Genomic DNA, 27,018 nt, shown 5'->3' with positions numbered 1-27,018 from the left:
CAACTGCTGCAGCCACCTCATTGGTCTTTACAAAGGCATTTTATACCTATTGCAAATCTTCTTCAAGACCATACATATAATGGTGCCACTCTTTTGCTTAAAAAACTCTCTCTTAATTGCCTGCTGAATGAAATCAATGTCCCTGAACTGTATGGTCTCACTATGCATATTTTGCTTCCTTTGCTCATAATAATCCTTCTGCCAAGAATGTCTTTCCTAAACATTTTCAGATACCTAAGTCTATGTGTCCTATAGTGTCCAATTCAAACACCACTTCTTCCATGATTTTTTTTTTCTATTTCCTTCCTGATGGAACTCTTCTCTCCTTTCAAAGACCATCACTTTACTTTTATATCCCTTTCATGCATCTATCAATTTTCATCTTATATCAAGGGCCTAATTTACATCAAAATATTAAATGTATAATCAAAGAATGAGTTTATTTTTTAAAGATTTTATTTATTTATTTGTTTGTTTATTTATTTATTTATTTATTTATTTATTTATTATTTATTTATTTGACAGTGAGAGAGAGAGCACACAAGCAGGGGGCATGGCAGGCAGAGGCAGAGGAGAAGCAGACTTCCTGCTGAGCAGGGAGCCTGATGTGAGACTTGATGCCAGGATCCTGGGATCATGACCTGAGCTGAAGGCAGAGGCTTAACCAACTGAGCCACCCCAGTGCCCCTAAAGAATGAGTTTTAAATCCCATCTTTGCATTTACCAGCTGAGTGACTTGGCGCAAGTCCTTTAATTTGAGCCTCATTTTCTCTTTTTGTTCAAATATGGAAGAAGCATAAGATTTTCTAGGACTCATGGTAATATTAAACTCATCATAAAAAAAAGCCTTCCAGGTCTCGAGGGAGCTTGAGAGACAAACAAAAGACTCTGCTGGGTGACCTCTAACACCACTTCAAGTTTCATGTTTTAAAGATATTTATACACAACTTGTCCACCTGTGCCGGACAACAAGCTCCTGGAAAATGGAGCTTGTGATTTACTCATGTTTACTCCTTTAGCATAAGGACAGTGTCTGACATGCTATGCTTGCTCAGGAAATATTTGTTCTGTAAGTAAATCATGCAAAAGAACCATATATTGACAGAGTGGTCTCTTACATAGAGGTCGGTGAGTAAGGAATTTGAGAATAACCAAAGATGCTGTAATCAATGATAAAATCAGGATTTAAACCCAAGTGGCACGGCTTAGAGGCTAAGACAATAATACCTGATTGTTCATCTGATCACAGATAAATGGCGAATGGAATTCTGCTTATCATGTAGTTCAAGCACATCATTTTATGGGTGAGCTCTCCCCAGTGCTGAAATGCTTTTCCCACTTAATATGGTGAGAAAACTATAGCTAGAAGGAAGGTTTCCTCTCTTCTCTAGAGACCTCTTCAGTGTGTCACATTGTGTACCTCAGGAAGCTCTGTTGCTAGGCAACCATGAGCTCTTTCAACCACTTAAGTTTAAAAGCATTTTATAAAATTTTTCTGCTTGACATATTTGAATGATGGTGGGGTTTACCAGCAAAAAAAAAAAAAAAGGCTGAAAAAGGCCAGTGGTAAGCTTGGGGCAGCTAACCCAATCCATTTCTCCAACTGGAAAATGGGACTGTCCTGCCTACTGGGAATAATGAGCAGGATAATGGCATTATGGCATCAGGGAAGTAGAGCCCACACAAGCCCTGGGAATGATGATTGAAACTCTCACATGTCTTTCAAGAGCAGTGGATATTAATCTCAGTATGTCTTTTTACAATACCGATTTTACACAAAATTACATTTTTTGATTGTTTGCTTTAACAGGTTTTTCACTTGGGAACTTCTGCATTTAATCCGATTTTTATAGTAACTTAAAGTAGTGTAGAGGCTTTTCTCTCTCACCTGATCTGTCACGTCTCCCTGAAAAAACTGGCCCTGGGGTTCTTTCTGGTCAGCTGCTGAACTCTGCTTCTCTTGGTTTCTTCAGCTGCTTGACTGAAGTTGCAAATGGGAACGGAAGCTTACTTCTATAACTGGATTCAACATTGATACTCGCATTTCTCTGCAATGCACCACAAGTCTTTTCCAAGCAGAGCTAGCCCTAATCCTGGTAATGCTTTCATACCTGTATTTCTTAAGGTATGATATATTTCAGTTTTGCAATATGGAGCACATATTTAGGAGGGTGCAGTCTGTTTTCTTCAAAGGCCTGATATGATCAGCAGATTGTATCTGATTGCTCTCCTGACAACTCTTTTGTCTCATAAGCAAATGTCAGATACAGTTTACCTCACTAAAAACTGACAGTTATTGTTTTTTTTAAGATCTTAATCTAATCCTACGATTAATTCACCTGTTAAATTACAGGTGATACATGAGCTGTGATTATTGTTGTACTTAAAAATATTTGAATGTTGCCAAGTGCCATACACATTTTATTGAGAGTAATTATTAAATCATTTGTAATAAAACATGTTAGAACTACAAGTTATAATCATTTGTTTTAATGTAGTACTTTTCAGGATATAAAATCCTTGATTTTGCTGTTTATAATGCCATGTGAGGTGGCCATCACTGTGTGAAGGTCAGCATTGCTCCAATTTTTATGCAGATGCGGGACTGAGACTCAGAGAGGTAACCTGAATTCCCAAAAGCATTCCATGAAAAAGCCAGGACCTGAACCCAAGACTTGTCATCTCAAAGTCCACTACTCTGCTACCAATAACTCTCTTTGTCAAGTGTCCAGAAATCACGCTTATTGAGCTATTTATCCCACCTTGTACTTGGTAGAAAGAAATAATAATTCTAATTATCCGATACTAATGCCAAAAGTAGCTAACACTTTTGGAACAGGTGTTCCCTGACCATCTCCTATCTACTGATGAGAAAAGTCAGGCACAGATAAGTTAAGGAACTTGCTAAATATCACACACTTGAGAAGGGAAGTGAAGACTCAAACCTAGGCCTGCTGATGACTCCGGAACATCCCTGCATTTGATGTAACGAGTCTAAGACAGATAGATATCTATCTAGAAGTGAGGTACAGAGGTACAACTCCAAACTCGCAGCTTCATTTGGGGACCAATCTTGTGATTCCCAAGTTCATTACCACAGTATTAACTCACTGCAAGTTTCAAGCAAAGAACTTCTGGGTCTGTGCAGGAAGCAGCATTGGAAGCTATCAAGACCATGCAACTAAAGAACATGCGACGTGGGGCACCTGAGTGGCCCAGTCAGTTAAGCGTCTGCCCTCGGTTTGGGTTGTGATCCCAGGGTCCTGGGACCAAGTCCTGCATCGGGGTCCCTGCTCCACGGGAAGCCTGCGTCTCCCTCTGCCTGCTATTCCCCCTGCTTGTGCTCGCGCTCTCTCTCTCTCTCTCTCTCTGAAAAATAAATAAATAAATCTTAAAAAAAAAAAACAAAAAGAATATGCAATGCAAGGCCTGAGAACAGAGCTGCAGATGGTGGGAGAGCAGAAAGAGGAGTCTTCCACCAAGCTGTTGATCCGGACACTTGTCACCCACCCTGCTCTAACTTATTCCTACAGCCTTTGCTTTTCTAGGGACGATTTAAATAAAACATGGTAAGTAGGATGATCATACATCCGGGTGTGCCCAGGTCACTGGTGTGTTATGTCTGTTGTCCCAGGGTCATTATTAACAGTACCACTTTTCACTCTCAAATCTTCCCCATCTGGTAGTAGAATATGTGGTAAGGAACTCGGAGTTTGTGAATTACCAAAATCTGTGACTTAGTGGAAAACACTATATATCTGTTATAAAATTGACTTGAGTGTGGTCTGTTACCAGCTGTTTTAGTTTGCTTGAATTATGGAAGTCATTTTGGGGTCATATCTTTCATTTGCAAAATAAGGATACCAAAATAAAATCCTGCACATTTATGAAGAGGATTAAGTGATATAAAAGCCTTGACTCTCGGTAAAAGTTTGTTCCCACTCTTTGCTTCTAGTATCACTTATTTAATTTGTTTTAAATTTGAGTACAGTTAACATGCAATGTTACATTAGTTTTAGTTGTACAGCTTAGTGATTTGACAAGTTTCTACCTTATGCTGTGCTCATCACAAGGGTAGCTACCATCTGTCCCATTATATCACTATTACAACATCACTGATTATATTCCTTATGCTTGCCTTTTAGTCCTGTGACTTACTCATTCCTTAACTGGAGGTCTGTATCTCCCTCTCTAGTATCACTTATTTGATATTGAACTGTGTGCTGACAGTTATACCCTTCCATATATGCTGCTTCTCTTCCAAATTAGAAAAGTCCCTTAGTGGTCATGATCAGACGTAAAATCACTGGATGTCCTGAGCACTCAGTGTGCTTCCTTGTACTTGCTCTTTGTGTGATACATATTTGTTGATAGTAGATTTGTCTATTATTTGATCTTACTGAAATACTTAAGCACCCACAAAACACAATAGTATCATCCATGTTAATGCACAGTGGTAACTTGGGGTACACATGCCAGAGCCCTGCTGGAAGTAACTGACCTTGCTACAGAGGTCAGCCTAAGACATGGCCAGGCAGCTCCAAGCACAGTGAAATAGGGAAACGGGCCTCAATGATGAGTTTCAGAGTGATCAGTGTTGAAGAATAGACTCAGGAAGAGAGCACAAAGTATGGGGACATCAAAGAGGAAGGAAATCCTGATTGCACAATTCTTGGCCATCAGGTAGACTATTGTTACAATTCTAGGAAATTTCCTCTTTGAGCAGAATTCAAGATCGAGCCCCTAGAGGAGATAGGAGTTATCCTTCTAGTAACACTAGTTACACTTGTAGTAATGTCTTGTTAAAGATCTATCATCTCAATAGACTGTAAACTCCATGAAGGAAGGAGGATCTCCTCTTGTTCCTGCTCTGATCCAGTACCTACCTGGCACATTGCAGTTCTTCAATAAATATCTGTTGCAAAAATAAATGAATTAACAACTATACAGAACAATAGGATCCTAATCATGGAGACTAGGTAGGATATAAGAAAAAAGAAGAAAATACTTCTGGAGGGAGCTAATGCATCAGGCAGAGAAATATCTAAAATGGAAATCAAGTTGGGGTCCTATGGGCCAGACTGAAATTCTGGCTGTGGTGTGGACTCACTTCCACTTACAAGATCCAAGGTGAACCTGGCAGAAAAAGAGACTCCATGGGACCCCTGAAATGTGGGCTGGAACATAGACTTAATCTCAAGTCGAACCAGAGTGGCCCCAGTTCTTGTTAGAGCTGGCTCAGGGAACAGAAGTCTGGGGGCACCTGGGTGGCTCACTTGGTTAAGCGACTGTCTTCAGCTCAGGTCATGATCCTGCCAGGGTCCAGGGATCGAGCCCTGCACTGGGCTCCCTTCTCCTTGGGGAGCCTGCTTCTCCCTCTCCCTCTGCCTGCCGCTCCCCCTGCTTGTGTTCTCTCTGTCAAATAAATAAATAAAATCTTAAAAACAAAAACAAGACTGGCTGCCAGGGGGTCAAGCACTAAAGAGTCACCAGACTTTAGGGTATTTGTCCTTGCATTAGGTCATTTTAAAAAGACACCCCTGGCAATCTCTGGAAAGTCTACATATTGGCTTCATTCTTTATTGTAATTTGATGGAAAGCAGAGTATTGATTTTTAAAATAAAAGCAAGAAATACTTGGAAAGATTTTGATCACTTCCATTAACTTTATTAAGACTATAACAAATTAGCCATCTATTAAAGCTAGAACAATTGTGTAGAGAAGAAAGAGTCCTGCATTAACTTTGTTTTGGTCCCTGGTCTGCCTCTCACTAGGCAAATGCTGTATGTTACTTAACTATACTTCTAAAGTTTCTCTGTTCTAGCCCATTATTTTATTTATCTCTTTGTTTATAATGTAAGTGGTTCTACTTAGAAAAGACATTCGCCTTTCCTTCGAGGTGAATTAGGTTTCAGGAAATTTCCAAATTATTCAATATGCATTTGGATCTGTTAACAACATTTTCTTCATTTTCTGTTTGAATATCTTTTCCTATAAACAGTATAAGGCAGCATTTAAGGATAATTCAGGCTCAGCTGTGAATCATGTTGGGATAAGTGCAGTATGCAGTAAAGCCGAGACATGGTCAGATCAAAACCAGTGGAACTAACTCTAGTATATTTAACTCTGCATCCTAGCACTTAGGCCAGGGTGAAATAGAGTTAATGTTCTCAGAAAATGGATGGAAGAATGGAAGGAAAAATGAAAAGTGAATGAATTATCTGATCTTGAAGGATGTATTTGCTAACTGGTTGCCCAGAAATCCAATGTAATGCTCAAGAAGATCATGATAAATAGTTCTGATTAATGATAACACAGAATCTAGGTCACACCTATGACTTATGACATAGTTCCCATAGTCTGAGATGATAACAAACTCAGTCTAAAGGAAAGGCACGTGTCAACAACAATGTCTAGGTCCTAATAAAGTGAACTACACCTGAGGTCAAGACCCTCGTCTTATCATGAAGCTGAGGAGTTGAGAAGGAAGACAAGATACAGCCATTTGGAACAAAGAGTTCTACATTTCAGAGGTAAAGCTGAAGGCTGTACCCCCATGACATTCAGATGCTCAAGGTTCATCAGAGTTGAAGCACACCAGTCACAGCAAATGTCATTCAAAATCCATTAATTCACAAGTCAGATGCCACCAATGTATTTCTTTCTGTCTTAATGGGGATTGGCTAGAGACTTCGAAGGAAGTTAAGCTACAAGTTAGGAGCTTCAGCATCTCATAGCCGAGCAGGAATGAGTAAAGTAGGAAGTGATCCCAGAAAGCTCCTGCTAAGTACAAAATTTTCTTTCTCACCACCCAGAAAGAATAAATCTCACCCAGAGTAAAGGAGAGTTGGTTAAGAAGATGGAAATGTGGGTGGATCTATGCACCTTCTTTTAATTCCTACAACTATTTTGTGAACTAGGCTCCATTTCTCCCAGTTTTACAGATAAGGAAGCTGAAGCTCATGGTATTTAAATAGCTTTTCCAAAATTACAATACAGAAAGTGATGGAGCTGGGTGTCAAATCTGGATCTTTTCTAAGCTCATTATACCTTCAGCACCCTTAAGACTGAGCAAATAGGTCTGTGAACTTAAAAGAAGAAGAAGAAGAAGAAGAAGAAGAAGAAGAAGAAGAAGAAGAAGAAGAAGAAGAAGAAGAAGAAGATGATCCAGGCCTTCTTTTCTGGAGTGAAATGTCTTCATTCTGTTAACTTATTAAGATGTATGGTCATTTTTGGATTCTTACTCTCAAGTTCTGACTCAAATCACCACCATATTAACCAATCTTTAGATATGTATTGTGCTAGGATCTGAGGGAGGTGTAAAACACTACAACTCCTAAATCTTGACCTCATAGAATTTACAATCTAATTGACAACATAAATAATTATTAGGTAAGAATATATTAGGTCCTAGTACAGAACTGTCATGGAACAGGACAGAAGAACAAATGTGAGGGGTCAGACTAACTAGAACTGCTTTAAATAGAAGAAATGAGATTTTACTTTGCCTGAAGGATCCATGAGATTAAGAAGAGAGGTGATGGGGAAGGTATTCCTGTAAGAAGAAGAACAAGTATGTGCTCATGAGAAACTATATGAATCCTCTATCCCTTGATCCCTTCAACGCTTTTCCCATCCCTTAGCTGCGCTCATCATTTTCTTCCACATACTTATATTTCTACTCCCCTCTCCAGCACTTAAATCCAACACTAACTTCCAATTTGACAAAGACAAATGGGTGAGGCGGTCCATGGAAATATTGGATATTTCAGAAGCCACACCACATACAGCAGAGTCAGTTTATGGTTCTTTTTGATTTTTTCTTTTTTCAAGGACTGATATTTTTCTAGCATGCAAATAGGGATATTATGATTCAGCAAAAACAAAATTACAATTTCTTTTTTTAAATCAAATTGACCGTTAGTATAGTTATACACTTTGAATGGAAATAAGCAGCATTTGCTTCTTTAACCATATTTTATATCCCGCAGGATGTCTTTAGTATAAGAGTTAGCTCCAACACTGCACTATGTTGGAGTTATAAACACAAGGGTTAAAGTATTGGAAACTATTCTAAAGCTACTTGGAAAGTGAAGAGCCAATGAAATACTCTTTTGATGAGGTAATGCTATTTGCTTCAGCTTCATTGGTTGAATCTAAAATTCCTGTTTCCAGGAGTTGGAGGACAAGTTTCTCTGCAACCAGAAAGAACTGGATTGTCTCCAGTTGCTTATGTAAGATGTTTTATGATCACTCAATAAAGCAGGTCCCTCCTCAACTTGCCAATAGCCTCCTCTGACTTATTTCCCAACAACACTCATACATAAAGTAGACTGCAGGAGTTGCTGCTGGTTCCAAAAGAAAACCTACATAAGAGATTAATAAATACAGAGTTAAATGCTCAGTGGCAGTCTGTGTACTATAGTGTAAAGAATACTGTGCTAGAAGTTTAGATAGTTCATCCTGGCTCTGGTGCAATCACCTTTGCAACTTTGTGCTGCTACTTACTACTTCTAGAATTTAGTTTCTTCTTCTTCTTTTTAACTTTTGGATTTCTAACCAGCCATGATAATTGTGGTAGTCCAACCTATTTCATAGAATTTTTGCGTGAAAAGGCATCTGATGAAATACTGTATGTGTGAAGTTCTGAAAGATGTCGATGTGTAACTCAACCTCCAAAGTTGCCTATTATCTTAAGAAAGACAACATTGACGAGTTCTTCTTTTTAAGGCAATGTCAGCACCCTTTATAAGCAAGCACAGAAAGCCCCTTGGCTAGAAGTAGTACTATGTTGAAGAAGAAGTACTATGTCTCAGACTGCTCTTCAACATATGTTGAAGAATCTCAGGGGTTATGAAAACAGTCTGTGCTTTAATGCTAGGGAGAAAGACAGAGGTTTCTTTGGGCACAGTTCTATCCAAGCCAAACTGCCGTAAGGCTTAATTAATTAGAATATTGTTCTTATCTTTGTGAAATATAGACAGATCGTCATGACATTGGGAGATGTAATTTCCCTCTCCAAACCCACCAGGCTTTGAAGAAATCAGCCCACTTTCTGTTGCAAAGTTGAACCATCCAGGCATACAACCCACTCCATAGACACTCCTACAGCTTTCAGTCCCTTGCTATCTTGGAAAGAAAAAAATGCAATACATTCCTTTTCTAGGAGATAGTGCTAATTATAGGTAGCACATTTAAAGGCAAAACTCTTGACATCCTTACGACCCAATTCCCACCTTCCAAAATCATCACTGCTGCCATCTTAGTTAATGGTAATCTCATTCTTTGTGTGCTCAGACAAAACACCAAGGAGTCATCCTTGTTTCCTTTCTTTTTTCTTTCCACTCAGTCATGAATCTATCAACAAACCCTATAGGCCAACCTTCAAAATATGTCAACACCTCAGCCTTCTTTTACTGCTTCTTTTGCTACAACTCCAGTCGAAATTGCTGTCATCTTCCCCCAAATCATAACAAGAAACTCTTAACTACTCACCCTGCTCATAACTTTGCCCTCATACAACATATTGTCCACACACAACCCGAAGAATTCTTTTAAAAGAGTAAGTCAGCTATGTCATTCCGCTCCAAACTCTCCAGTGGTCGCATCTCAATGAAAATAAAATCTAGAAGCTTTACAATGAGCTGGACCCACCACCACCTGTCTACCGACCTCTTCTTTTACTATTGCCTCCTTATGCTATTTGAATACATTCAACCCTTCCACTTCACCTTGCACTGGGAGGTTCTTCTGTATGGGATTCCCCTCCAACCAACCATTTCTCTCTCTCACTCACTCACACTCTCTCTCTGTCTCTCTTTCTCTCAGTGTGTGTGTCTTTCTCCAGATTTTTCCCCTATGATTACCTTTTGAGAAGCCTTCTCAGACTGCTCCATATAAAATAGCATCTGCTATACAAACCATATCTCTTTTAAATGCTGTATTTTTCTCCACAATTCTTATCATTATCTGGTAGACTTTATATTTTATTATTTATTGTCTGTCATTCTCTTGCACTATAAAATAAACTCCTGAGGACAAGAACCTTGTTTGAATTTGTCTCCTATATTCTCAGCATCTAGCCATAGGTGTTAAAAAAATATTTAACCAGTATCTGTGAATCTCTTTTAGTATCTGCTTTGAGGTGGGCATGAAGTATTTTAATATTTAAAGAAAACCAAAGTGTAATTATGAAGTGTTAAGATTGATTCTAAAAATATTGTAATTTATATGTTCCCAGAAGAGACTTCTGGCATTCAATCAGTGTCAAAATCATTAGAATAAGTATACAGTTGCTTAAGGACATTATGTCTGTTAGGGAAATAAGAGAAAGCAGCCTATAATGAATGCTTACAATTACTTGGACATGGGTGATTTTCTTTCTTTAGCATTTGTATCTCATTTAGAGAATCCCAATGGTCAATAATCATTTAGATGTACTTATTCTTCTGTATTCTTTATAAAACCAGTCCTTCACATGTTTAAGTGTGAACACATATATGTGCTAATGAGATAATTAAAAATGTTATCTATCATCCTAAATATGGACAAATTCTGACCTATGAGTTAGTTACTCTCTGGACATAAGTTCAACGTCACGTAGGCTGAGAAGAACATATTTAATTAAACTCAGTTATGTAGGAAAAAAAATGGTCTGGAAGGATCAGCATACCTCTCAGATCCTCATTTATGTGCAGAGGGTAGCATCCTCATAAAGGTCAACATGACATATGTTAAAGAAAAAGAAGACTTTGTTCTCAGAACTGTTGCAATAGGTGCCCAGACTATGGGCAATAAGGGAGAGAGCTCAGGCTCAATTCTGAATACAAAAAGACAGTTAGAGACTTACAACCCAAGAGCAGAGTGAGCGGGTCAAGGGATGACAAAGTACTAAGAGAAGACATAAAGGGTAGTGAGACTCTTGCTAAACTGACTTAATAGGGTTCCTGTCGAAGGCAGGCCAAGGGCTTATACATCAAATGTCAGGGAAAAGGAATTTGATTAGATACCGTGGGTGATCAAATATCAAGGGTAGAGAGATTATTGCTAAAGCTACCTAGCAGGATTCTTGCTAAAACTGAAGTAGGCAGGCCAAGGACAAGGCCCAAGGACAAGTGCTAGTGGGGAAAAAAAAAAAGGCAAGGGGACAGTCAGAGGAACCTGGCTAAAGTTGGGTCAAGGGGAGAATTTTTGTTATATAAAAGGTCACCTTAAGAACCCATCTGAAGTCCCTTTGTCCACAAATATCAATAGTTCAGTAAGAATCACCCATTATTTAATTTGACAAGATGCATCCACTGACCTCGCTGTAGGCACTGTGCTAAATATGGAGGAAATCAATTTGAATATGACTCCATCCTGACTTGGGAGTTTCCACTCTAATGGGAGACCAAGGTGTTAAGTTAATAATTACAATGTAAAACAACAAATGCTCTCATAAAGTGATAAAAAACGTGCTATGGAACACAGGGGTAGAGAGGGAATTCATGCTAAGCAAGAGAGAAAAGAGCAGGAGTTAAGTAGGGCTTCTTAGAGGAAGATTTTTTTGGTTTGGTCTTAGAAGGAAGAGTAAGCATTTACCAGTTTAAAAAAAAAGAGAAAAATCAGGGAAGGTCTTTCAAGGCAAAAGCAACAACACTTAAACAGGTACAGAAACAGAACATCAATTGTGATGGCTCCCTGAGAAACAGCACAAGGTTGGACCCAGCCCTGGCAGTCTGGAGGGGTATGGAAATACACGAGACCAGTAGTCACCTAGAGCCAAATTGTGAAGGACATTGTACTTTAATATTTAATACTCCGTGTACTTGGGCTTGACCTTTGAGCGAGGGGGAGGAATGAGAATCAGATTTGTAGTTTAGAAAAATCTCTGTGGCACAGGTAGAAGAGTACAGATTGGAATTGGAACAGACCAAATGCAAATCAATTAATTTGGTTGTTTCCAGAGTTGAGGAGAAAAAAAAATGATGAAGATCTCAAGGTGGGCTAATGGGTCTGGAAAGGAAATGACAGCTTTTAGAGGAGACAGAGTTCCATTAGGAATGCAATGTTAATTACAAGGAAAAGGTAGGACTTCATAGTGACTCCTAGATTTCTGGCTCTGGTGTTTGTGAAGATAGCAGTGGTATTAACAAATATAAGGAGCACAAAAAGAAATAGCAGGAGTTTTGTGGGATATAGTGAGATTTCCTTTGACTGTGTTGAACTTCAGCTGCTTGAGGGCCTTTCATATCTAGACGTCCAGTACGCAGATTTGTGTGTGGGTCTGCAGCACAGGACGAGGGAGAAGTTGAGGCAGGAATTGCAGATCACTGTAGCAGAAATGGGCATTGAACACTGGAGAAGGAATGGGTTTGTAGGAAGAGCACCATATGGGGCAATCAAAAACTGTCACCCTGGATGCACTAATGTTTAAGAAACAACATTGTGCGTCCAATAAAAAAAAAACAAACAAGGTTTATATTATATAATCCCAGCTTTTCTTATGTGCATTATGTTAATGAGAAAAGCCTTAAGTTGAGAACACATTGATAGGTTTGGACAAGCAAATTTGGGATATGCAAATTTGCTGAATTACTCTGGCAAATTGAAAGAAGAATTGAAATTCTTGAGAGAAAAATAAGGAGAAAGAGAACAAAAAAAGAAAGGCTAGATGCTTAGTGAGATCAGAGACATCCTGGCAGGAAAATTAGGAGAGAAACATGCCGTAAAGATATTTGAACTTCTATGCTCAGCTTTAAATTCCTGTTCTCAAATAACTTCAGTAAGTCCACAGTTCACTAATGTCTTTATGCCTGTGGATTCAGTGGTATGGGAGGCAGGGGTCAGGGAGCAGGGAGAGAAGGGGTGGTTAGTTCTCAAAGATCTATTGATTTCCACTTTGCCTACTTAGTGCAATTAAAAGACAATGTACAAGATAGAGGAGGCCATAGGAAATTAGACCGTAAGAACTGACCAAAAAAAACTGTGTGGAGGGCTCCCTGCTTCCCACAGAGACAGAAAGTTTCCAGGTGACCTTTGTGTCACACACTATAGACATACATAAATGATGCATATGAATGAAATGTATTTTAATGGATTTAGCTAGCTGGCTATGTGATCTTAGGCAAGTTGCTAATATTTACCCATATATCAACTCATTTATATATGTCCCCTATATTCATATATTAAATTCAAATTTAAAATGATAGCATTATTGGATGCTTAGCTTGAACCATTATATTTGTCTATATATTTAACCGCCTTTCTACATTCATTACTATGAATATATGCAAAATGTTGCTTCATCGTACATCCCAAAATAATATAAGAATAGTATATGCACTCTTTTTAAAGCTACATATCAATCTCTGATTTTAGAAAATGACAATTTTAATTTTATGAAGGTTTTGTGATTAGGCAAATCATGCAAAACAGATTAAAAGAAGCTTAAAAACATTTCCATGATACCAAAGGTAAAGCAGAAAGGCTTTTCTATAAAATACAAAAGTCAGTACAAAAAAGCAGACCTTATGTGCATTCTGCAGGCAGCCTGGTGTCAAGTTTTCATGTTGCCCTATGAGAGCCCTTATTCATGCTGCAGATACTGCAGAGATGTGGGTGTGGTTTCTAATACAGAAGCAGACTCTCTATGAATATTCATAGACACACTCTGGCTAAAACCCTCTAATGGTTTTCTCAGAACAGTTAAAATAGCAACAGTAAATTTTGAGCTTACCAGATACAAATAGTTAAGGAAGGATGCTGACTTCTTTGAAAAATGAAAACACAGCACCTCCATCCAAAGCCTTGTTGACCACAGAGCAAGTCCTCTGATCAGCCTCCTCTGAGTTATGGGGGCATGTGACTTGAAATGAATTGGTAAGAAACAAGAAGCACAATTCAGACAGCTACAGAATAATGGAATCACATTCTTTCTTAAAATAGTGTCTGTAATTGGATATTTCTAGATCCCCAGGAAGAGTTCCAAAACTGAGAGAGCCTCAAACTTAATTTACATAGTATTTATTTTGACCTAAACATGTAATTTTTTTTCCTAATCATGAGCTGATCTTTGTACAAATTGGGACAAATACAAAGCTGTATAAAGAAAGACAAAATGCTTTAAATCCCCAAGTCAAAATTATAAATACTGTTAATACAATAGACTATTATTTATTTGTCATAGATAAGTTCCGACATGCAAATTTATCTACCTAACCATCTATCTACTTTATCTAATGTATACACACAAGAACATAGACACAATATTTTTATAACTCTTTTTTTCTTTAAATTTTTTAATTGTTATGTTAATCACCATACATTACATCATTAGTTTTTGATGTAGTGTTCCATGATTCATTGTTTGTGCATAACACCCAGTGCTTCATGCAGAACGTGCCCTCTTTGATACCCATCACCAGACTAACCCATCCCCCCACTCCCTCCCCTCTAGAACCCTTAGTTTGTTTTTCAGAATCCATTGTCTCTCATGGTTCATCTCCCCCTCCGATTTCCCCCCCTTCATGGTTCCCTGCCTGCTATCTTCTTCTTCTTTTTTTTCTTAACATATTTAGAGCAGTTTTAGATTCATAGCAAAATTGAGAGAAAGGTAAAGAGATTTCCTTTATATGCCCTGCTCTCACTCATGTATAGCTTCCCCCATTTTCCACATTCCACAACACAGTGCACATTTGTTAAAATTGATGAACCTTTCTTGATATATCATAGCCACCCAAAGTTCAGAGTTTACATTGGGGTTCATTCTTGGTGTTCTACATTCTATGGGTTTGGATAACTGCTTAATGAATGACATGCATCCGTCATTATGGTATCATACAGAGTATTTTCACTGACCTAAGAAAATCTGTGGTTTATCTATTCGTTCCTCTCCCCTCCCACCCCCTGACAACATTGATCTTTTTACATCTACATAGTTGCACTTTGTCCTGAATGCCGTAGAGTTGGAATCATACCATATGCAGCCTTTACAGACTGGCTTGTTTGACTTAGTAATATGCATCTAAGTTTACTCCACATCTTTTCAGCCTTGACACCCAATTTCTTTTTAGTATTGAATAATATTCCATTGTCTGGATTGTTCACTTATCCATTTACCTACTGAAGAACATCTTGGTTGCCACCAAGTTTTGGCAATTGTGAATAAAGCTGCTATAAACATCTGTGTGTAGGTTTTGTGTGGACATAAGTTTCAAATTCTTGGGTAAATACCAAGGAGTGTGATTCGCTGGATCATATGGTGAGAGTATGTTTAGTTTTGCAAGAAACGACCAGACTGTTTTATAGAATGGCTGTACCATTTTGCATCCCCACCAACAATGAATAAGAGTTCCTGTTGCTCCACATCCTCACCAGCATTTGGTGTTGTCAGCATTCCAGATTTTGGCTATTCTAGTAGATGTGTAATGGTATCTCATTGTTGTTTTAATCTGCATTTCCCTAATAAGATATGACATGGAGCATCTCATATGTACATTTTCCCTCTGTACATTCTCTTATTTTTTTTATTTTTTATTTATTTATTTGAGAGAGAGAATGAGAGATAGAGAGCATGAGAGGGAAGAGGGTCAGAGGGAGAAGCAGACTCCCCGCCAAGCGGGGAGCCCGATGTGGGACTCAATCCTGGGACTCCAGGATCATGACCTGAGCCGAAGGCAGAGGCTTAACCAACTGAGCCACCCAGGCGCCCCCTCTGTACATCCTCTTTTGTGAGGTGTCTGTTGAGATCTTTGGCCAATTTTTAAACTAGGTTGTTTTCTTATTGTTTAAAGAGTTCTTTGTAAATTTTGGATAATAGCCCTTTATCAGATGTGTTTTTTGCAAATATTTCTTCCTAGTCTGTGACTTTTCTTATTGTTCTGACCTCATCTTTGCCATGGAAGTTTTTAATTTTAACGAAGTCCAGCTTATTAATTATTTCTCATATGATTGTGCCTTTGGCGTTGTACCTAAAAAATCAGCACATACCCGAGGCCATCTAGGTTTTCTCTTATGTTATATTCTAGGAGTTTTGTAGTTTTACATTTTACAGTTAGATTTGTGTTCCATTTTAAGTTAATTGTTCTTGCACTTTTATAACCATCTTTATTACATGTGTCTTTAAGCACTTCTCTATGTGCCTTACAGAATGGCTATCACATCCCTTCCCTGACACTTACTTTGAATAAATTTTTGTGAAGAATATAAGTTCTGTGTCTAGATTCATTCTTTTATAGGTGGATGTACAGTTGTTCCGTTACCATTTGCAGAACACTCTTTGTCCCGTTTTACTACCTATGCTCCTTTTTCAAAGATAGGTTGTGTATATTTATGCGGGTTTATTTCTAGGCTCTCTATTTCACTCCATTGATCTATTTGTTTATTCGTTTGCCTATATCACACTGTCTTGATTAGTGGAGGTTTATAGGAAGTCTTGAAGTCAGGTAGTATCAGTCTTCCAACTTTGTTCTTCTCTTTCAATATTGGGTTAGTGATCCTGGCACAATATTTTTAAATGTATATATTTAAAAACATTAGTATCTTACTATATACTGTTATTTCTTTTCATGATATACCAAGATCATTTTACCATATCCTTAGGCAAGATCTCAAAATTCCACATTATCAATATAATATCATATATTTAAACAAACTTTAATCATTGGATATTAAATAGTTTCCAATTTTTGCCATTGTAAAACATAAAAACATAATGAACACTCTTGCACATAAGTCTTTGTGACCATCTCTGATGATTTCCTATGGATAAAATGCTTGATTAGAATTAGCCAGGAGAACTTTCATAAACTTTTGGAAAATTTATTAGAATTTTTGGTCATAAATGGATGTTTATTTCCCCACATACTCACTGCCATTAACAATGATGATGATTATGATCATGGCCATGATAGCAAAAAACTTTAATCTGCATTTTCTGATTACTAAGGAAGGCAGACATAGTTGTTTTTTTGTTCGTTTGTTTGTTGTTTATGATTATTTCCTCCCTTTTCCTTTCTTCCCTTCTTCTTTTTCTTTTTCTATATTCTGGTAATGGTCATATTATATACTTGGCCTTTTAATAGTGCTAAAGCCAGTTTTTATAAGATTTAGTTTAACAAAATTTGGGGGTCTGTATTCTTTCTTTTTAAGATTTTATTTATTTATTTGAGAGAGAGAGAATGAGAGATAGAGAACACGAGAGGGAACAGGGTCAGAGGGAGAAGCAGACTCCCCGCTGAGCAGGGAGCCCAACATGGGACTCGATCCCAGGACTCCAGGATCATGACCTGAGCCAAAGGCAGTCGCTTAACCAACTGAGCCACTCAGGCGCTCCTGGGGTCTGTATTCTTAAATAAGTCTCTCTCGGTCTCTTTAGCCTTCCTTCCTACCCTCCTTATCATTAAAAGATATAGGTTCTAGGAATATGCAAATTTTGTTAAATGAATTGGAAAACTTTTCATCTTTTTTTCTTATAATTGACAATCTTTTTTATGGACATTCAATCTTCTTGGAAGTACAAAGTAAAAGTGGACTTAGAATTATTAGTTGGGACTACAGCACTTTTCAGATATATTTTTTAAATCCCATTTCTGCCATTTCCATGGTCAATTCATATCGTTTATTTTTTCTTAAGCCAGTTGAAGTCAAAATTATCTGAGACAATTGGGCATTCCTTCTTTCAAGATTTCAAAGGAAATAAATTTTATTGTCAGAGAATTCTACATGTTAGACTATTTATTAAAAATTCCTTTTTGTTTCATTAGTTATATATATTTTTTATTCATAACTTTGTAGATTTTTTTCAATCTCTTTTTAAATTCTAAAAGTGTAATCTAGTTAATTAGTCTTTCCAAAATACCTGTACTTCATTTCCTGGGTAGTTGTCATTTCCTTAATTTATAAATAGTCTTCTTTTTTCCATTAAAAATTTTTGCTCCAGACTCCTTTCTCTGTTAGCTGATGTTGTGTATACATCATTTGTATATTGTGCATACATGTTGTGCATACGTAGTATTTTATATTAGTATTTTGTAAATTATTTTTGGTCTAAAATATTCCATCATTTTACTGATAATAATTTTATCTCACATTATTTTAGAAAAGTATACTGGATAACAGAGCTGCTCTTTGCTTTTGTTATCCAATCTATAAGGGTAATCAGAGTATTGATCTTGATTAAATGTTTTACCATCACTAGTGTTTGGTCCTTTTTTTTTCCCATTTGTTTTTCCTCTTTGTTCTTTGAGCTAAGGTTTCTTATTCGTCTTTGCTTTTCTCTAATATTTGGAGAACTTATGTCCATTTTTACATTTTATGTGTGGTTAGCTCTAAGTTTTTAAAATGCTACTAGAAATTTATGTCTTTAATAAGTAATGTGAGGACCAGGAAAAGTTTAACTGTCTTCTATGAAAAGGAGAATAAATTATTTTCTATTTCCTATACTTCTCTGTTTGTGTTGCTGTTTTCTTGGTTTTTGGACCTACTGCATTTGCTGGTTGCTTGCTGGCCTTCTCCTTGCTACTAGATTAGAGTTTCCCAAGCTTACCTCATGGTAGCAATCACTTTGGGCTTGGGCAACAAACCTGGGTTTCTTGGTTCCATCTGTACTTACTGAATCATACTATCCAGAAGTGGGCCTGGGAATTACTATTTTCAAAACGTACTCAAGTGGTGCTTTTGAGTTATTTTTTTAAAGGAGATATGAGCTTACTTTCAATGTTTTTACTTAATGGATCTTTCTCTCTGCAAACTGCAATTTTATTCAATTCAAAAGTCTTTCCTAGTTATCTATTATTACTGCTACATTTGTTTTTCTTTTCATTCTTTGGTATGTATGCTAATCATCTGTAGATTGAATCCTCAGTGTTTGTATCAAAACTTTCACGTTTTAGCCATTTTGAATGTTTTCACTTTTAACCATGAAGTTTTCATCCACCATGGCCACATATAAGTGATTAGAATTTCTGTCTCATGATTTGTTCTCCTGAATCTGATGATTTTAATTCATAACTAACTTCTTTATTCTTTTTGATTTGCTTACACTTTTTTTAGAATTTATTGAGATGTGTTTATTTAGCTTTATTTTATGTCTTCTTTTCAATAATCAGTTGTTCTCAAACATATTCTTTTTTTAAAGATTTATTTATTTTTGAGAGAGAGAGAGAAAGAACAAGCTGGGGGAGGGGCAAAGGGAGAAGCAGACTCTCCATTGAGCAGGGAGCCCGATGTAGGACTCAATCCCAGGACCCTGGGATCATGACCTGAGCCAAAGGAGATGCTTAACTGCCTGAACCACCAAGGCGCCCCTCAAAAATATATTCTTTTTTTAAAGGCACCGAATTATTGCAGAATCATTCAACTTTGGGGTTGTGTTTGTTTCGATTTGTTTGGGTTTTGTTTGCTTACCCCCAGATGAATAGAGCTCTATCCAAATGTGTTTGTCTATAAGAGGATGGGTAAGAACTCCTTGGTTCAGTTTACCTAGGTGCTACTTAACTCCTATTCTTTAATTTAGGGACTTCCTGTGCAGTGTTTCTCAAACTTTAACATGGTTATGAATCAATAGGGACCTTGTTAAAAGGCAGATTATAATTCAGTGGAGTAGGTGGAGTCTGAGATTCTGCATTTTTAATGAGCTCTCACAATGCTGCTATTGCTGACCTATTGTCTCCACTTTGAATAGCAGGGTCCTAGTAATCTGCTTTTTAGTGCTTTGAATCTATAGATGTGAAATGAAGTCAACTGACATGGTTCCAGTCTTCTGCAAAACCTTCCATTAACTCTAACTTTTGCTCCTCCAAAAAGAGGAAGAGATATAAGATATATTAAGGTCCTATCTATGTTTTTGGTGGGTGACCAGAAAAACTTCTATTATCCTCCGTCTTTCCATTTATAGGCACTATATGAACAAAGTGACCACATGGCAGCCAGCTTTCAAACAAACCTGATTTGTGTTAGTTAATAAGGGCAAGTAGTGTGTCCACTGTTAAACCTGTGACCCACCTTTGCCACTAGCTTTGATGGCTCCAGGTAAGAGACTGATGGTGAGTTTCTACTGTGGGCTCTATGTATTGCCTGCAACAGGATATTTTCAGGTGTGAATATTGCAAGTTAGATTTGTCTTCTTTTAAACTCTGTCCCTTTTGTGCTCTATATTGTAGATTGCTTAATTTTTATGGACTATGGATGACTCCTATCTCTGACTAAAGTATTGATGATGATTCTTTTTTCATTATATTTCATTGATCATTTAGGTACCGTGAAAGGAGGTAGAAAAAAGAGAAGAAAGTTTTTATTTTCAACACACAAATAACCCTATAGATTTTATGGTTACAAAAAATTTCTTTATTACAGTATTTTCAGACAGTACATAAATGTATCATGATGAAAAGGAACTACAGTTTCCCCTAATCTGGCCACAAAGAAATATCCACTAATAAAATTTTGGTCTATAGATATCTAGAATTATTTTCTAAACACACACAATATAGATATTTTATCTGAAAAGGATATTATCTATGTTTAGTGAACTTTTTATAGCTAATAATTTCTTATCAATTTTATGCCAACAAGTATACCTTTACAGTATCATCTTAAATAACAGCATAATATTTCATTGCATGGATGTAGTATAATTTAAATGATACCCTATTGGAGGTATTTAGTTTTTTATTTTGAATTTTTCACTTTATAAACAATGCTGTGATGAACAATTTTGTACAATTGACCTAACATGATTTAACAAATATTAACAAACTTCCCTCTAAAAAACTGTACTAATTTTGAATCCTGACAACAGTGATAAGATTGCTATGTTGACTATTGGCAATTCTTTTAAACACTGATCATCTGAGAGACAAAAGCCAAAGTTCTTTCTGTTTTCCTTTATGTTTTTATTAGATAGTTGAACATACTAATTTTCTTTTTGAATTTTTTAAAGTTGTTTTTTTTTTAAGTAATCATTATACCCAAGATGAGTCTTGAACTCATAACCCTGAGATCAAAAATCACATACTCTTACCAACTGAGCCAGCCAGGTGCCCCTATTTGAATTTATTTTTATTTTTATTTTAAAGAATTTATTTTTAAGTAATCTCTACGCTCAATGTGGGGCTCAAACTCATAACCCTGAGATCAAGAGTCACACACTCTACTGACTGAGCCAGTCAGGTGCCCTGAATTTCTTAACTTACCTACTCAAAACTTCTACGCATTGTTCATTTATTTAAAAAATAAAGGGTAGAGCCTGCTACATTCTAAGAGCTTACAACATATAACACGTTTCTAAGACAAACACTGTTTTAAGAACTTACAACATATAACACATTTACTGTACCATTGAAATTCTTCATCTGTAAAAGATTTCATATGTCAAGGATATTGAATCTTTCCCTATCATATAATTTGAGAATGATTTCTCCAGTTTATGGTTTTTTTTTAAATTTTTTTATTGTTATGTTAATCACCATATATTACATAATTTGTTTTGGTGTAGTGTTCCATGATTCATTGTTTGCTCATAACACCCAGTGCTCCATGCAGAACGTGCCCTCCTCAATACCCATCACCAGGATAACCCATCCCCCCACCCTCCTCCCCTCCAGAAACCTCAGTTTGTTTTTCAGAGTCCATCATCTCTCCTGGTTCGTCTCCCCCTCTGACTTACTCCCCTTCATTCTTCCTCTCCTGCTATCTTCTTCTTTTTCTTTTTTCTTAAAATATGTTGCGTTATTTGTTTCAAAAGTACAGATCTGTGATTCAACAGTCTTACACAATTCACAGCGCTCACCGTAGCACATATCTTCCCCAATGTCCATCACCCAGCCACCCCATCCCTCCCACCCCCGACCACTCCAGCAACCCTCACTTTGTTCCTGAGATTAAGAATTCCTCATATCAGTGAGGTCATATGATACATGTCTTTCTCTGATTGACTTATTTCACTCAGCATAACACCCTCCAGTTCCATCCACGTCATTGCAAATGGCAAGATCTCATTCCTTTTGATGGCTGCATAATATTCCATTGTGTATATATACCACTTCTTCTTTATCCATTCATCTGTCGATGGACATCTTGGCTCTTTCCACCGTCTGGCTATTGTGGACATTGCTGCTATAAACATTGGGGTGCACGTACCCCTTCGGGTCCCTACATTTGTATCTTCGGGGTAAATACCCAGTAGTGCAATTGCTGGATCGAATGGTAGCTCTAATTTCAACTGTTTGAGGAACCTCCATACTGTTTTCCAGAGGGGTTGCACCAGCTTGCATTCCCACCAACAGTATAGGAGGGTTCCCCTTTCTCCACATCCCCGCCAACATCTGTCGTTCCCTGACTTGTTAATTTTAGCCATTCTGACGGGTGTGAGGTGGTATCACATTGAGGTTTTAATTTGGATTTCCCTGATGCCGAGCGATGTTGAGCACTTTTTCATGTGCCTGTTGGCCATTTGGATGTCTTCTTTGGAAAAATGTCTGTTCATGTCTTCTGCCCATTTCTTGATTGGATTATTTGTTCTTTGGGTGTTGAGTTTGATAAGTTCTTTATAGATTTTGGATACTAGCCCTTTATCTGATATGTCATTTGCAAATATTTTCTCCCATTCTGTCAGTTGTCTTTTCGTTTTGTGGACTGTTTCTTTTGCTGTGCAAAAGCTTTTTATCTTGATGAAATCCCAATAGTTCATTTTTGCCCTGGCTTCCTGTGCCTTTGGTGATGTTTCTAGGAAGAAGTTGCTGTGGCTGAGGTCGAAGAGGTTGCTACCTGTGTTCTCCTTTAGGATTTGGATGGACTCCTGTCTCACGTTTAGGTCTTTCAACCATTTGGAGTCTATTTTTGTGTGTGGTGTAAGGAAATGGTCCAGTTTCATTCTTCTGCATGTGGCTGTCCAATTTTCCCAACACCATTTGTTGAAGAGACTGTCTTTTTTCCATTGGACATTCTTTCCTGCTTTGTCAAAGATAAGTTGACCATAGAGTTGAGGGTCCATTTCTGGGCTCTCGATTCTGTTCCATTGATCGATGTGTCTGTTTTTGTGCCAGTACCATACTGTCTTGATGATGACAGCTTTGTAATAGAGCTGGAAGTCCGGAATTGTGATGCCGCCAGCTTTGCTTTTCTTTTTCAATATTCCTCTGGCTATACAGGGTCTCTTCTGGTTCCATACAAATTTTAGGATTATTTGTTCCATTTCTTTGAAAAAAGGGGATGGTATTTTGATGGGGATTGCATTGAATGTGTAGATTGCTCTAGGTAGCATTGACATCTTCACAATGTTGGTTCTTCCAATCCATGAGCATGGAACGTTTTTCCATTTCTTTGTGTCTTCTTCAATTTCTTTCCTGAGTATTTTATAGTTTTCTGAGTACAGATCCTTTGCCTCTTTGGTTAAATTTATTCCTAGGTATCTTATGGTTTTGGGTGCAATTGTGAATGGGGTCGACTCCTTGATTTGTCTCTCTTCTGTCTTGTTGTTGGTGTATAGGAATGCCACTGATTTCTGTGCATTGATTTTATAGTCTGCTACTTGACTGAATTCCTGTATGAGTTCTAGCAGTTTTGGGGTGGAGTCTTTTGGGTTTTCCACATACAGTATTATATCATCTGCAAAGAGTGAGAGTTTGACTTCCTCTTTGCCGATTTGGATGCCTTTGATTTCTTTTTGTTGTCTGATTGCTGTGGCTAGGACTTCTAATACTATGTTGAATAGCAGTGGTGAGAGTGGACATCCCTGCCGCGTTCCTGACCTTAGGGGAAAAGCTCTCAGCTTTTCCCCATTGAGAATGATATTCGCTGTAGGTTTTTTGTAGATGGCTTTTATGATATTGAGGTATGTACCCTCTACCCCTATACTCTGAAGAGTTTTGATCAAGAAAGGATGCTGTACTTTGTCAAATGCTTTTTCTGCATCTATTGAGAGGATCATATGATTCTTGTTCTTTCTTTTGTTAATGTATTGTATCACGTTGATTGATTTGTGGATGTTGAACCAGCCTTGCAGCCCAGGGATAAATCCCACTTGGTCGTGGTGAATAATCCTTTTAATGTACTGTTGGATCCTATTGGCTAGTATTTTGGTGAGAATTTTTGCATCTATGTCCATCAAGGATATTGGTCTGTAATTCTCCTTTTTGATGGGATCTTTGTCTGGTTTTGGGATCAAGGTAATGGTGGCCTCATAAAATGAATTTGGAAGTTTTCCTTCCATTTCTATTTTTTGGAACAGTTTCAGGAGAATAGGTATTAATTCTTCTTCAAATGTCTGATAGAATTCCTCTGGGAAGCCATCTGGCCCTGGGCTTTTATTTGTTGGGAGATTTTTGATGACTGCTTCAATTTCCTTAGTGGTTATAGGTCTGTTCAGGTTTTCTATTTCTTCCTGGTTCAGTTTTGGTAGTTGATACATCTCTAAGAATGCACCCATTTCTTCCAGGTTATCTAATTTGCTGGCATAGAGTTGCTCATAATAGGTTCTTATAATTGTTTGTATTTCTTTGGTGTTGCTTGTGATCTCTCCTCTTTCATTCATGATTTTGTTGATTTGGGTCCTTTCTCTTTTCTTTTTGATCAGTCTGGCCAGGGGTTTATCAATCTTGTTAATTCTTTCAAAGAACCAGCTCTTAGTTTCGTTGCTCTGTTCTACTGTTCTTTTGGTTTCTATTTCATTGATTTCTGCTCTGATCTTTATTATTTCTCTTCTCCTGCTGGGTTTAGGTTTTATTTGCTGTTCTTTCTCCAGCTCCTTTAGGTGTAGGGTTAGATTGTGTATTTGAGACCTTTCTTGTTTCTTGAGAAAGGCTTGTATTGCTATATACTTTCCTCTCAGGACTGCCTTTGCTGTATCCCCAAAATTTTGGACAGTTGTGTTTTCATTTTCATTGGTTTCCATGAATTTTTTTAATTCTTCTTTAATTTCCTGGTTGACCCATTCATTCTTTAGTAGGATGCTCTTTAGCCTCCATGTATTTGAGTTCTTTCCGACTTTCCTCTTGTGATTGAGTTCTAGTTTCAAAGCATTGTGGTCTGAAAATATGCAGGGAATGATCTCAATCTTTTGGTACCGGTTGAGACCTGAGTTGTGACCACGGATGTGATCAATTCTGGAGAATGTTCCATGGGCCCTAGAGAAGAATGTGTATTCCGTTGCTTTGGGATGGAATGTTCTGAATATGTCTGTGAAGTCCATTTGGTCCAGTGTGTCATTTAAAGTCTTTATTTCCTTGTTGATCTTTTGCTTAGATGATCTGTCCATTTCAGTCAGAGGGGTGTTAAAGTCCCCCACTATTATTGTATTGTTGTCAATGTGTTTCTTTGGTTTTGTTATTAATTGCCTTATAGAATTGGCTGCTGCCATGTTTGGGGCATAGATATTTACAATTGTTAGATCTTCTTGTTGGATAGACCCTTTAAGTAGGATATAGTGTCCTTCCTCATCTCTTATTACAGTCTTTGTTTTAAAATCTAGTTTGTCTGATATAAGGATTGCCACCCCAGCTTTCTTTTGGTGTCCATTAGCATGGTAAATGGTTTTCCACCCCCTCACTTTCAATCTGGGGGTGTTTTTGGGTCTAAAATGAGTCTTTCGCAGACAGCATATGGATGGGTCTTGTTTTTTAATCCAATCTGATAGCCTGTGTCTTTTGATTGGGGCATTGAGCCCATTTACATTCAGGGTAAGTATTGAAAGGTATGAATTTAGTGCCATTGTATTGCCTGTAAGGTGACTGTTACAGTATGTTGTCTGTGTTCCTTTCTGATCTTTGCTGCTTTTAGGCTCTCTCTTTGCTTAGAGGACCCCTTTCAATATTTCTTGGAGGGCTGGTTTCGTGTTTGCAAATTCCTTTAGTTGTTGTTTGTTCTGGAAGCTTTTTATCTCTCCTTCTATTTTCAATGACAGCCGAGCTGGATATAGTATTCTTGGCTGCATATTTTTCTCATTTAGTGCTCTGAAGATATCTTGCCACTCCTTTCTGGCCTGCCAGGTCTCTGTGGATAGGTCTGTTGCCAATCTAATATTTTTACCATTGTAGGTTGCATATCTCTTCTCCCGAGCTGCTTTCAGGATTTTCTCTTTGTCTCTGAGACTCGTAAGTTTTACTATTAGATGTCAGGGTGTTGACCTATTTTTATTGATTTTGAGAGGGGTTGTCTGTGCCTCCTGGATTTTGATGCCTGTTTCCTTCCTCACATTAGGGAAGTTCTCTGCTATTATTTGCTCCAATATACCTTCTGCCCCTCTCTCTCTTTCTTCTTCTTCTGGGATCCCAATTATTGTAATGTTGTTTCGTCTTATCGAATCACTTATCTCTCGAATTCTGCCCTCGTGATCCTGTAGTTGTTTCTCCCTCTTTTTCTCAGCCTCTTTACTTTCCATCATTTGGTCTTCTATATCACTGATTCTCTCTTCTGCCTCATGTATCCTAGCAGTTAGTGCCCCCATTTTTGATTGCACCTCATCAATAGGCTTTTTGATTTCGACTTGGTTAGATTTTAGTTCTTTTATTTCTCCAGAAAGTGTTTCTCTAATAACTTCCACGCTTTTTTCAAGCCCAGCTAGTATCTTTAAAGTCATGATTCTGAACGCTAGGTCTGACATCGTACTAATGTCCGTATTGAGTAGGTCCCTGGCTGACGGTACTACCTCTTGTTCTTTTTGCTGAGGTGATTTTTACGTATTGTCATTTTGTCCAGAGGAGAATAGATGAATGAGAGAACAAAATGCTAACAGGTTTACAACCTCCCCAGCAAATATACTGTATACAAATCAGAAAAGACCTGAAACCAGGGGAAAAGAAAGGGAAAGAAAGAAAAAAGAAAGAGAAAAAAAAGAAAAAAAAAGATAAAAACAAAAACAGAACAATACAAAAAAAGCAGAATGTGATCAAATATGATCAGGCTAGTGCATAGATCAGTGCCACACACTAGATTTGAGGTGTATTTTGGTCTGTTAGAAAAAAATGCCTCCTAAAATTTTAAAGGAAGAAAGACATATATGTACAAAATAAGGGTTGATACAATGAAGGGATAGAAGATGAC

This window comes from Zalophus californianus, chromosome 2 (assembly GCF_009762305.2).
Source record: "Zalophus californianus isolate mZalCal1 chromosome 2, mZalCal1.pri.v2, whole genome shotgun sequence".
Lineage (NCBI taxonomy): Eukaryota > Metazoa > Chordata > Mammalia > Carnivora > Otariidae > Zalophus > Zalophus californianus.
This window is presented reverse-complemented; position numbering follows the sequence as displayed.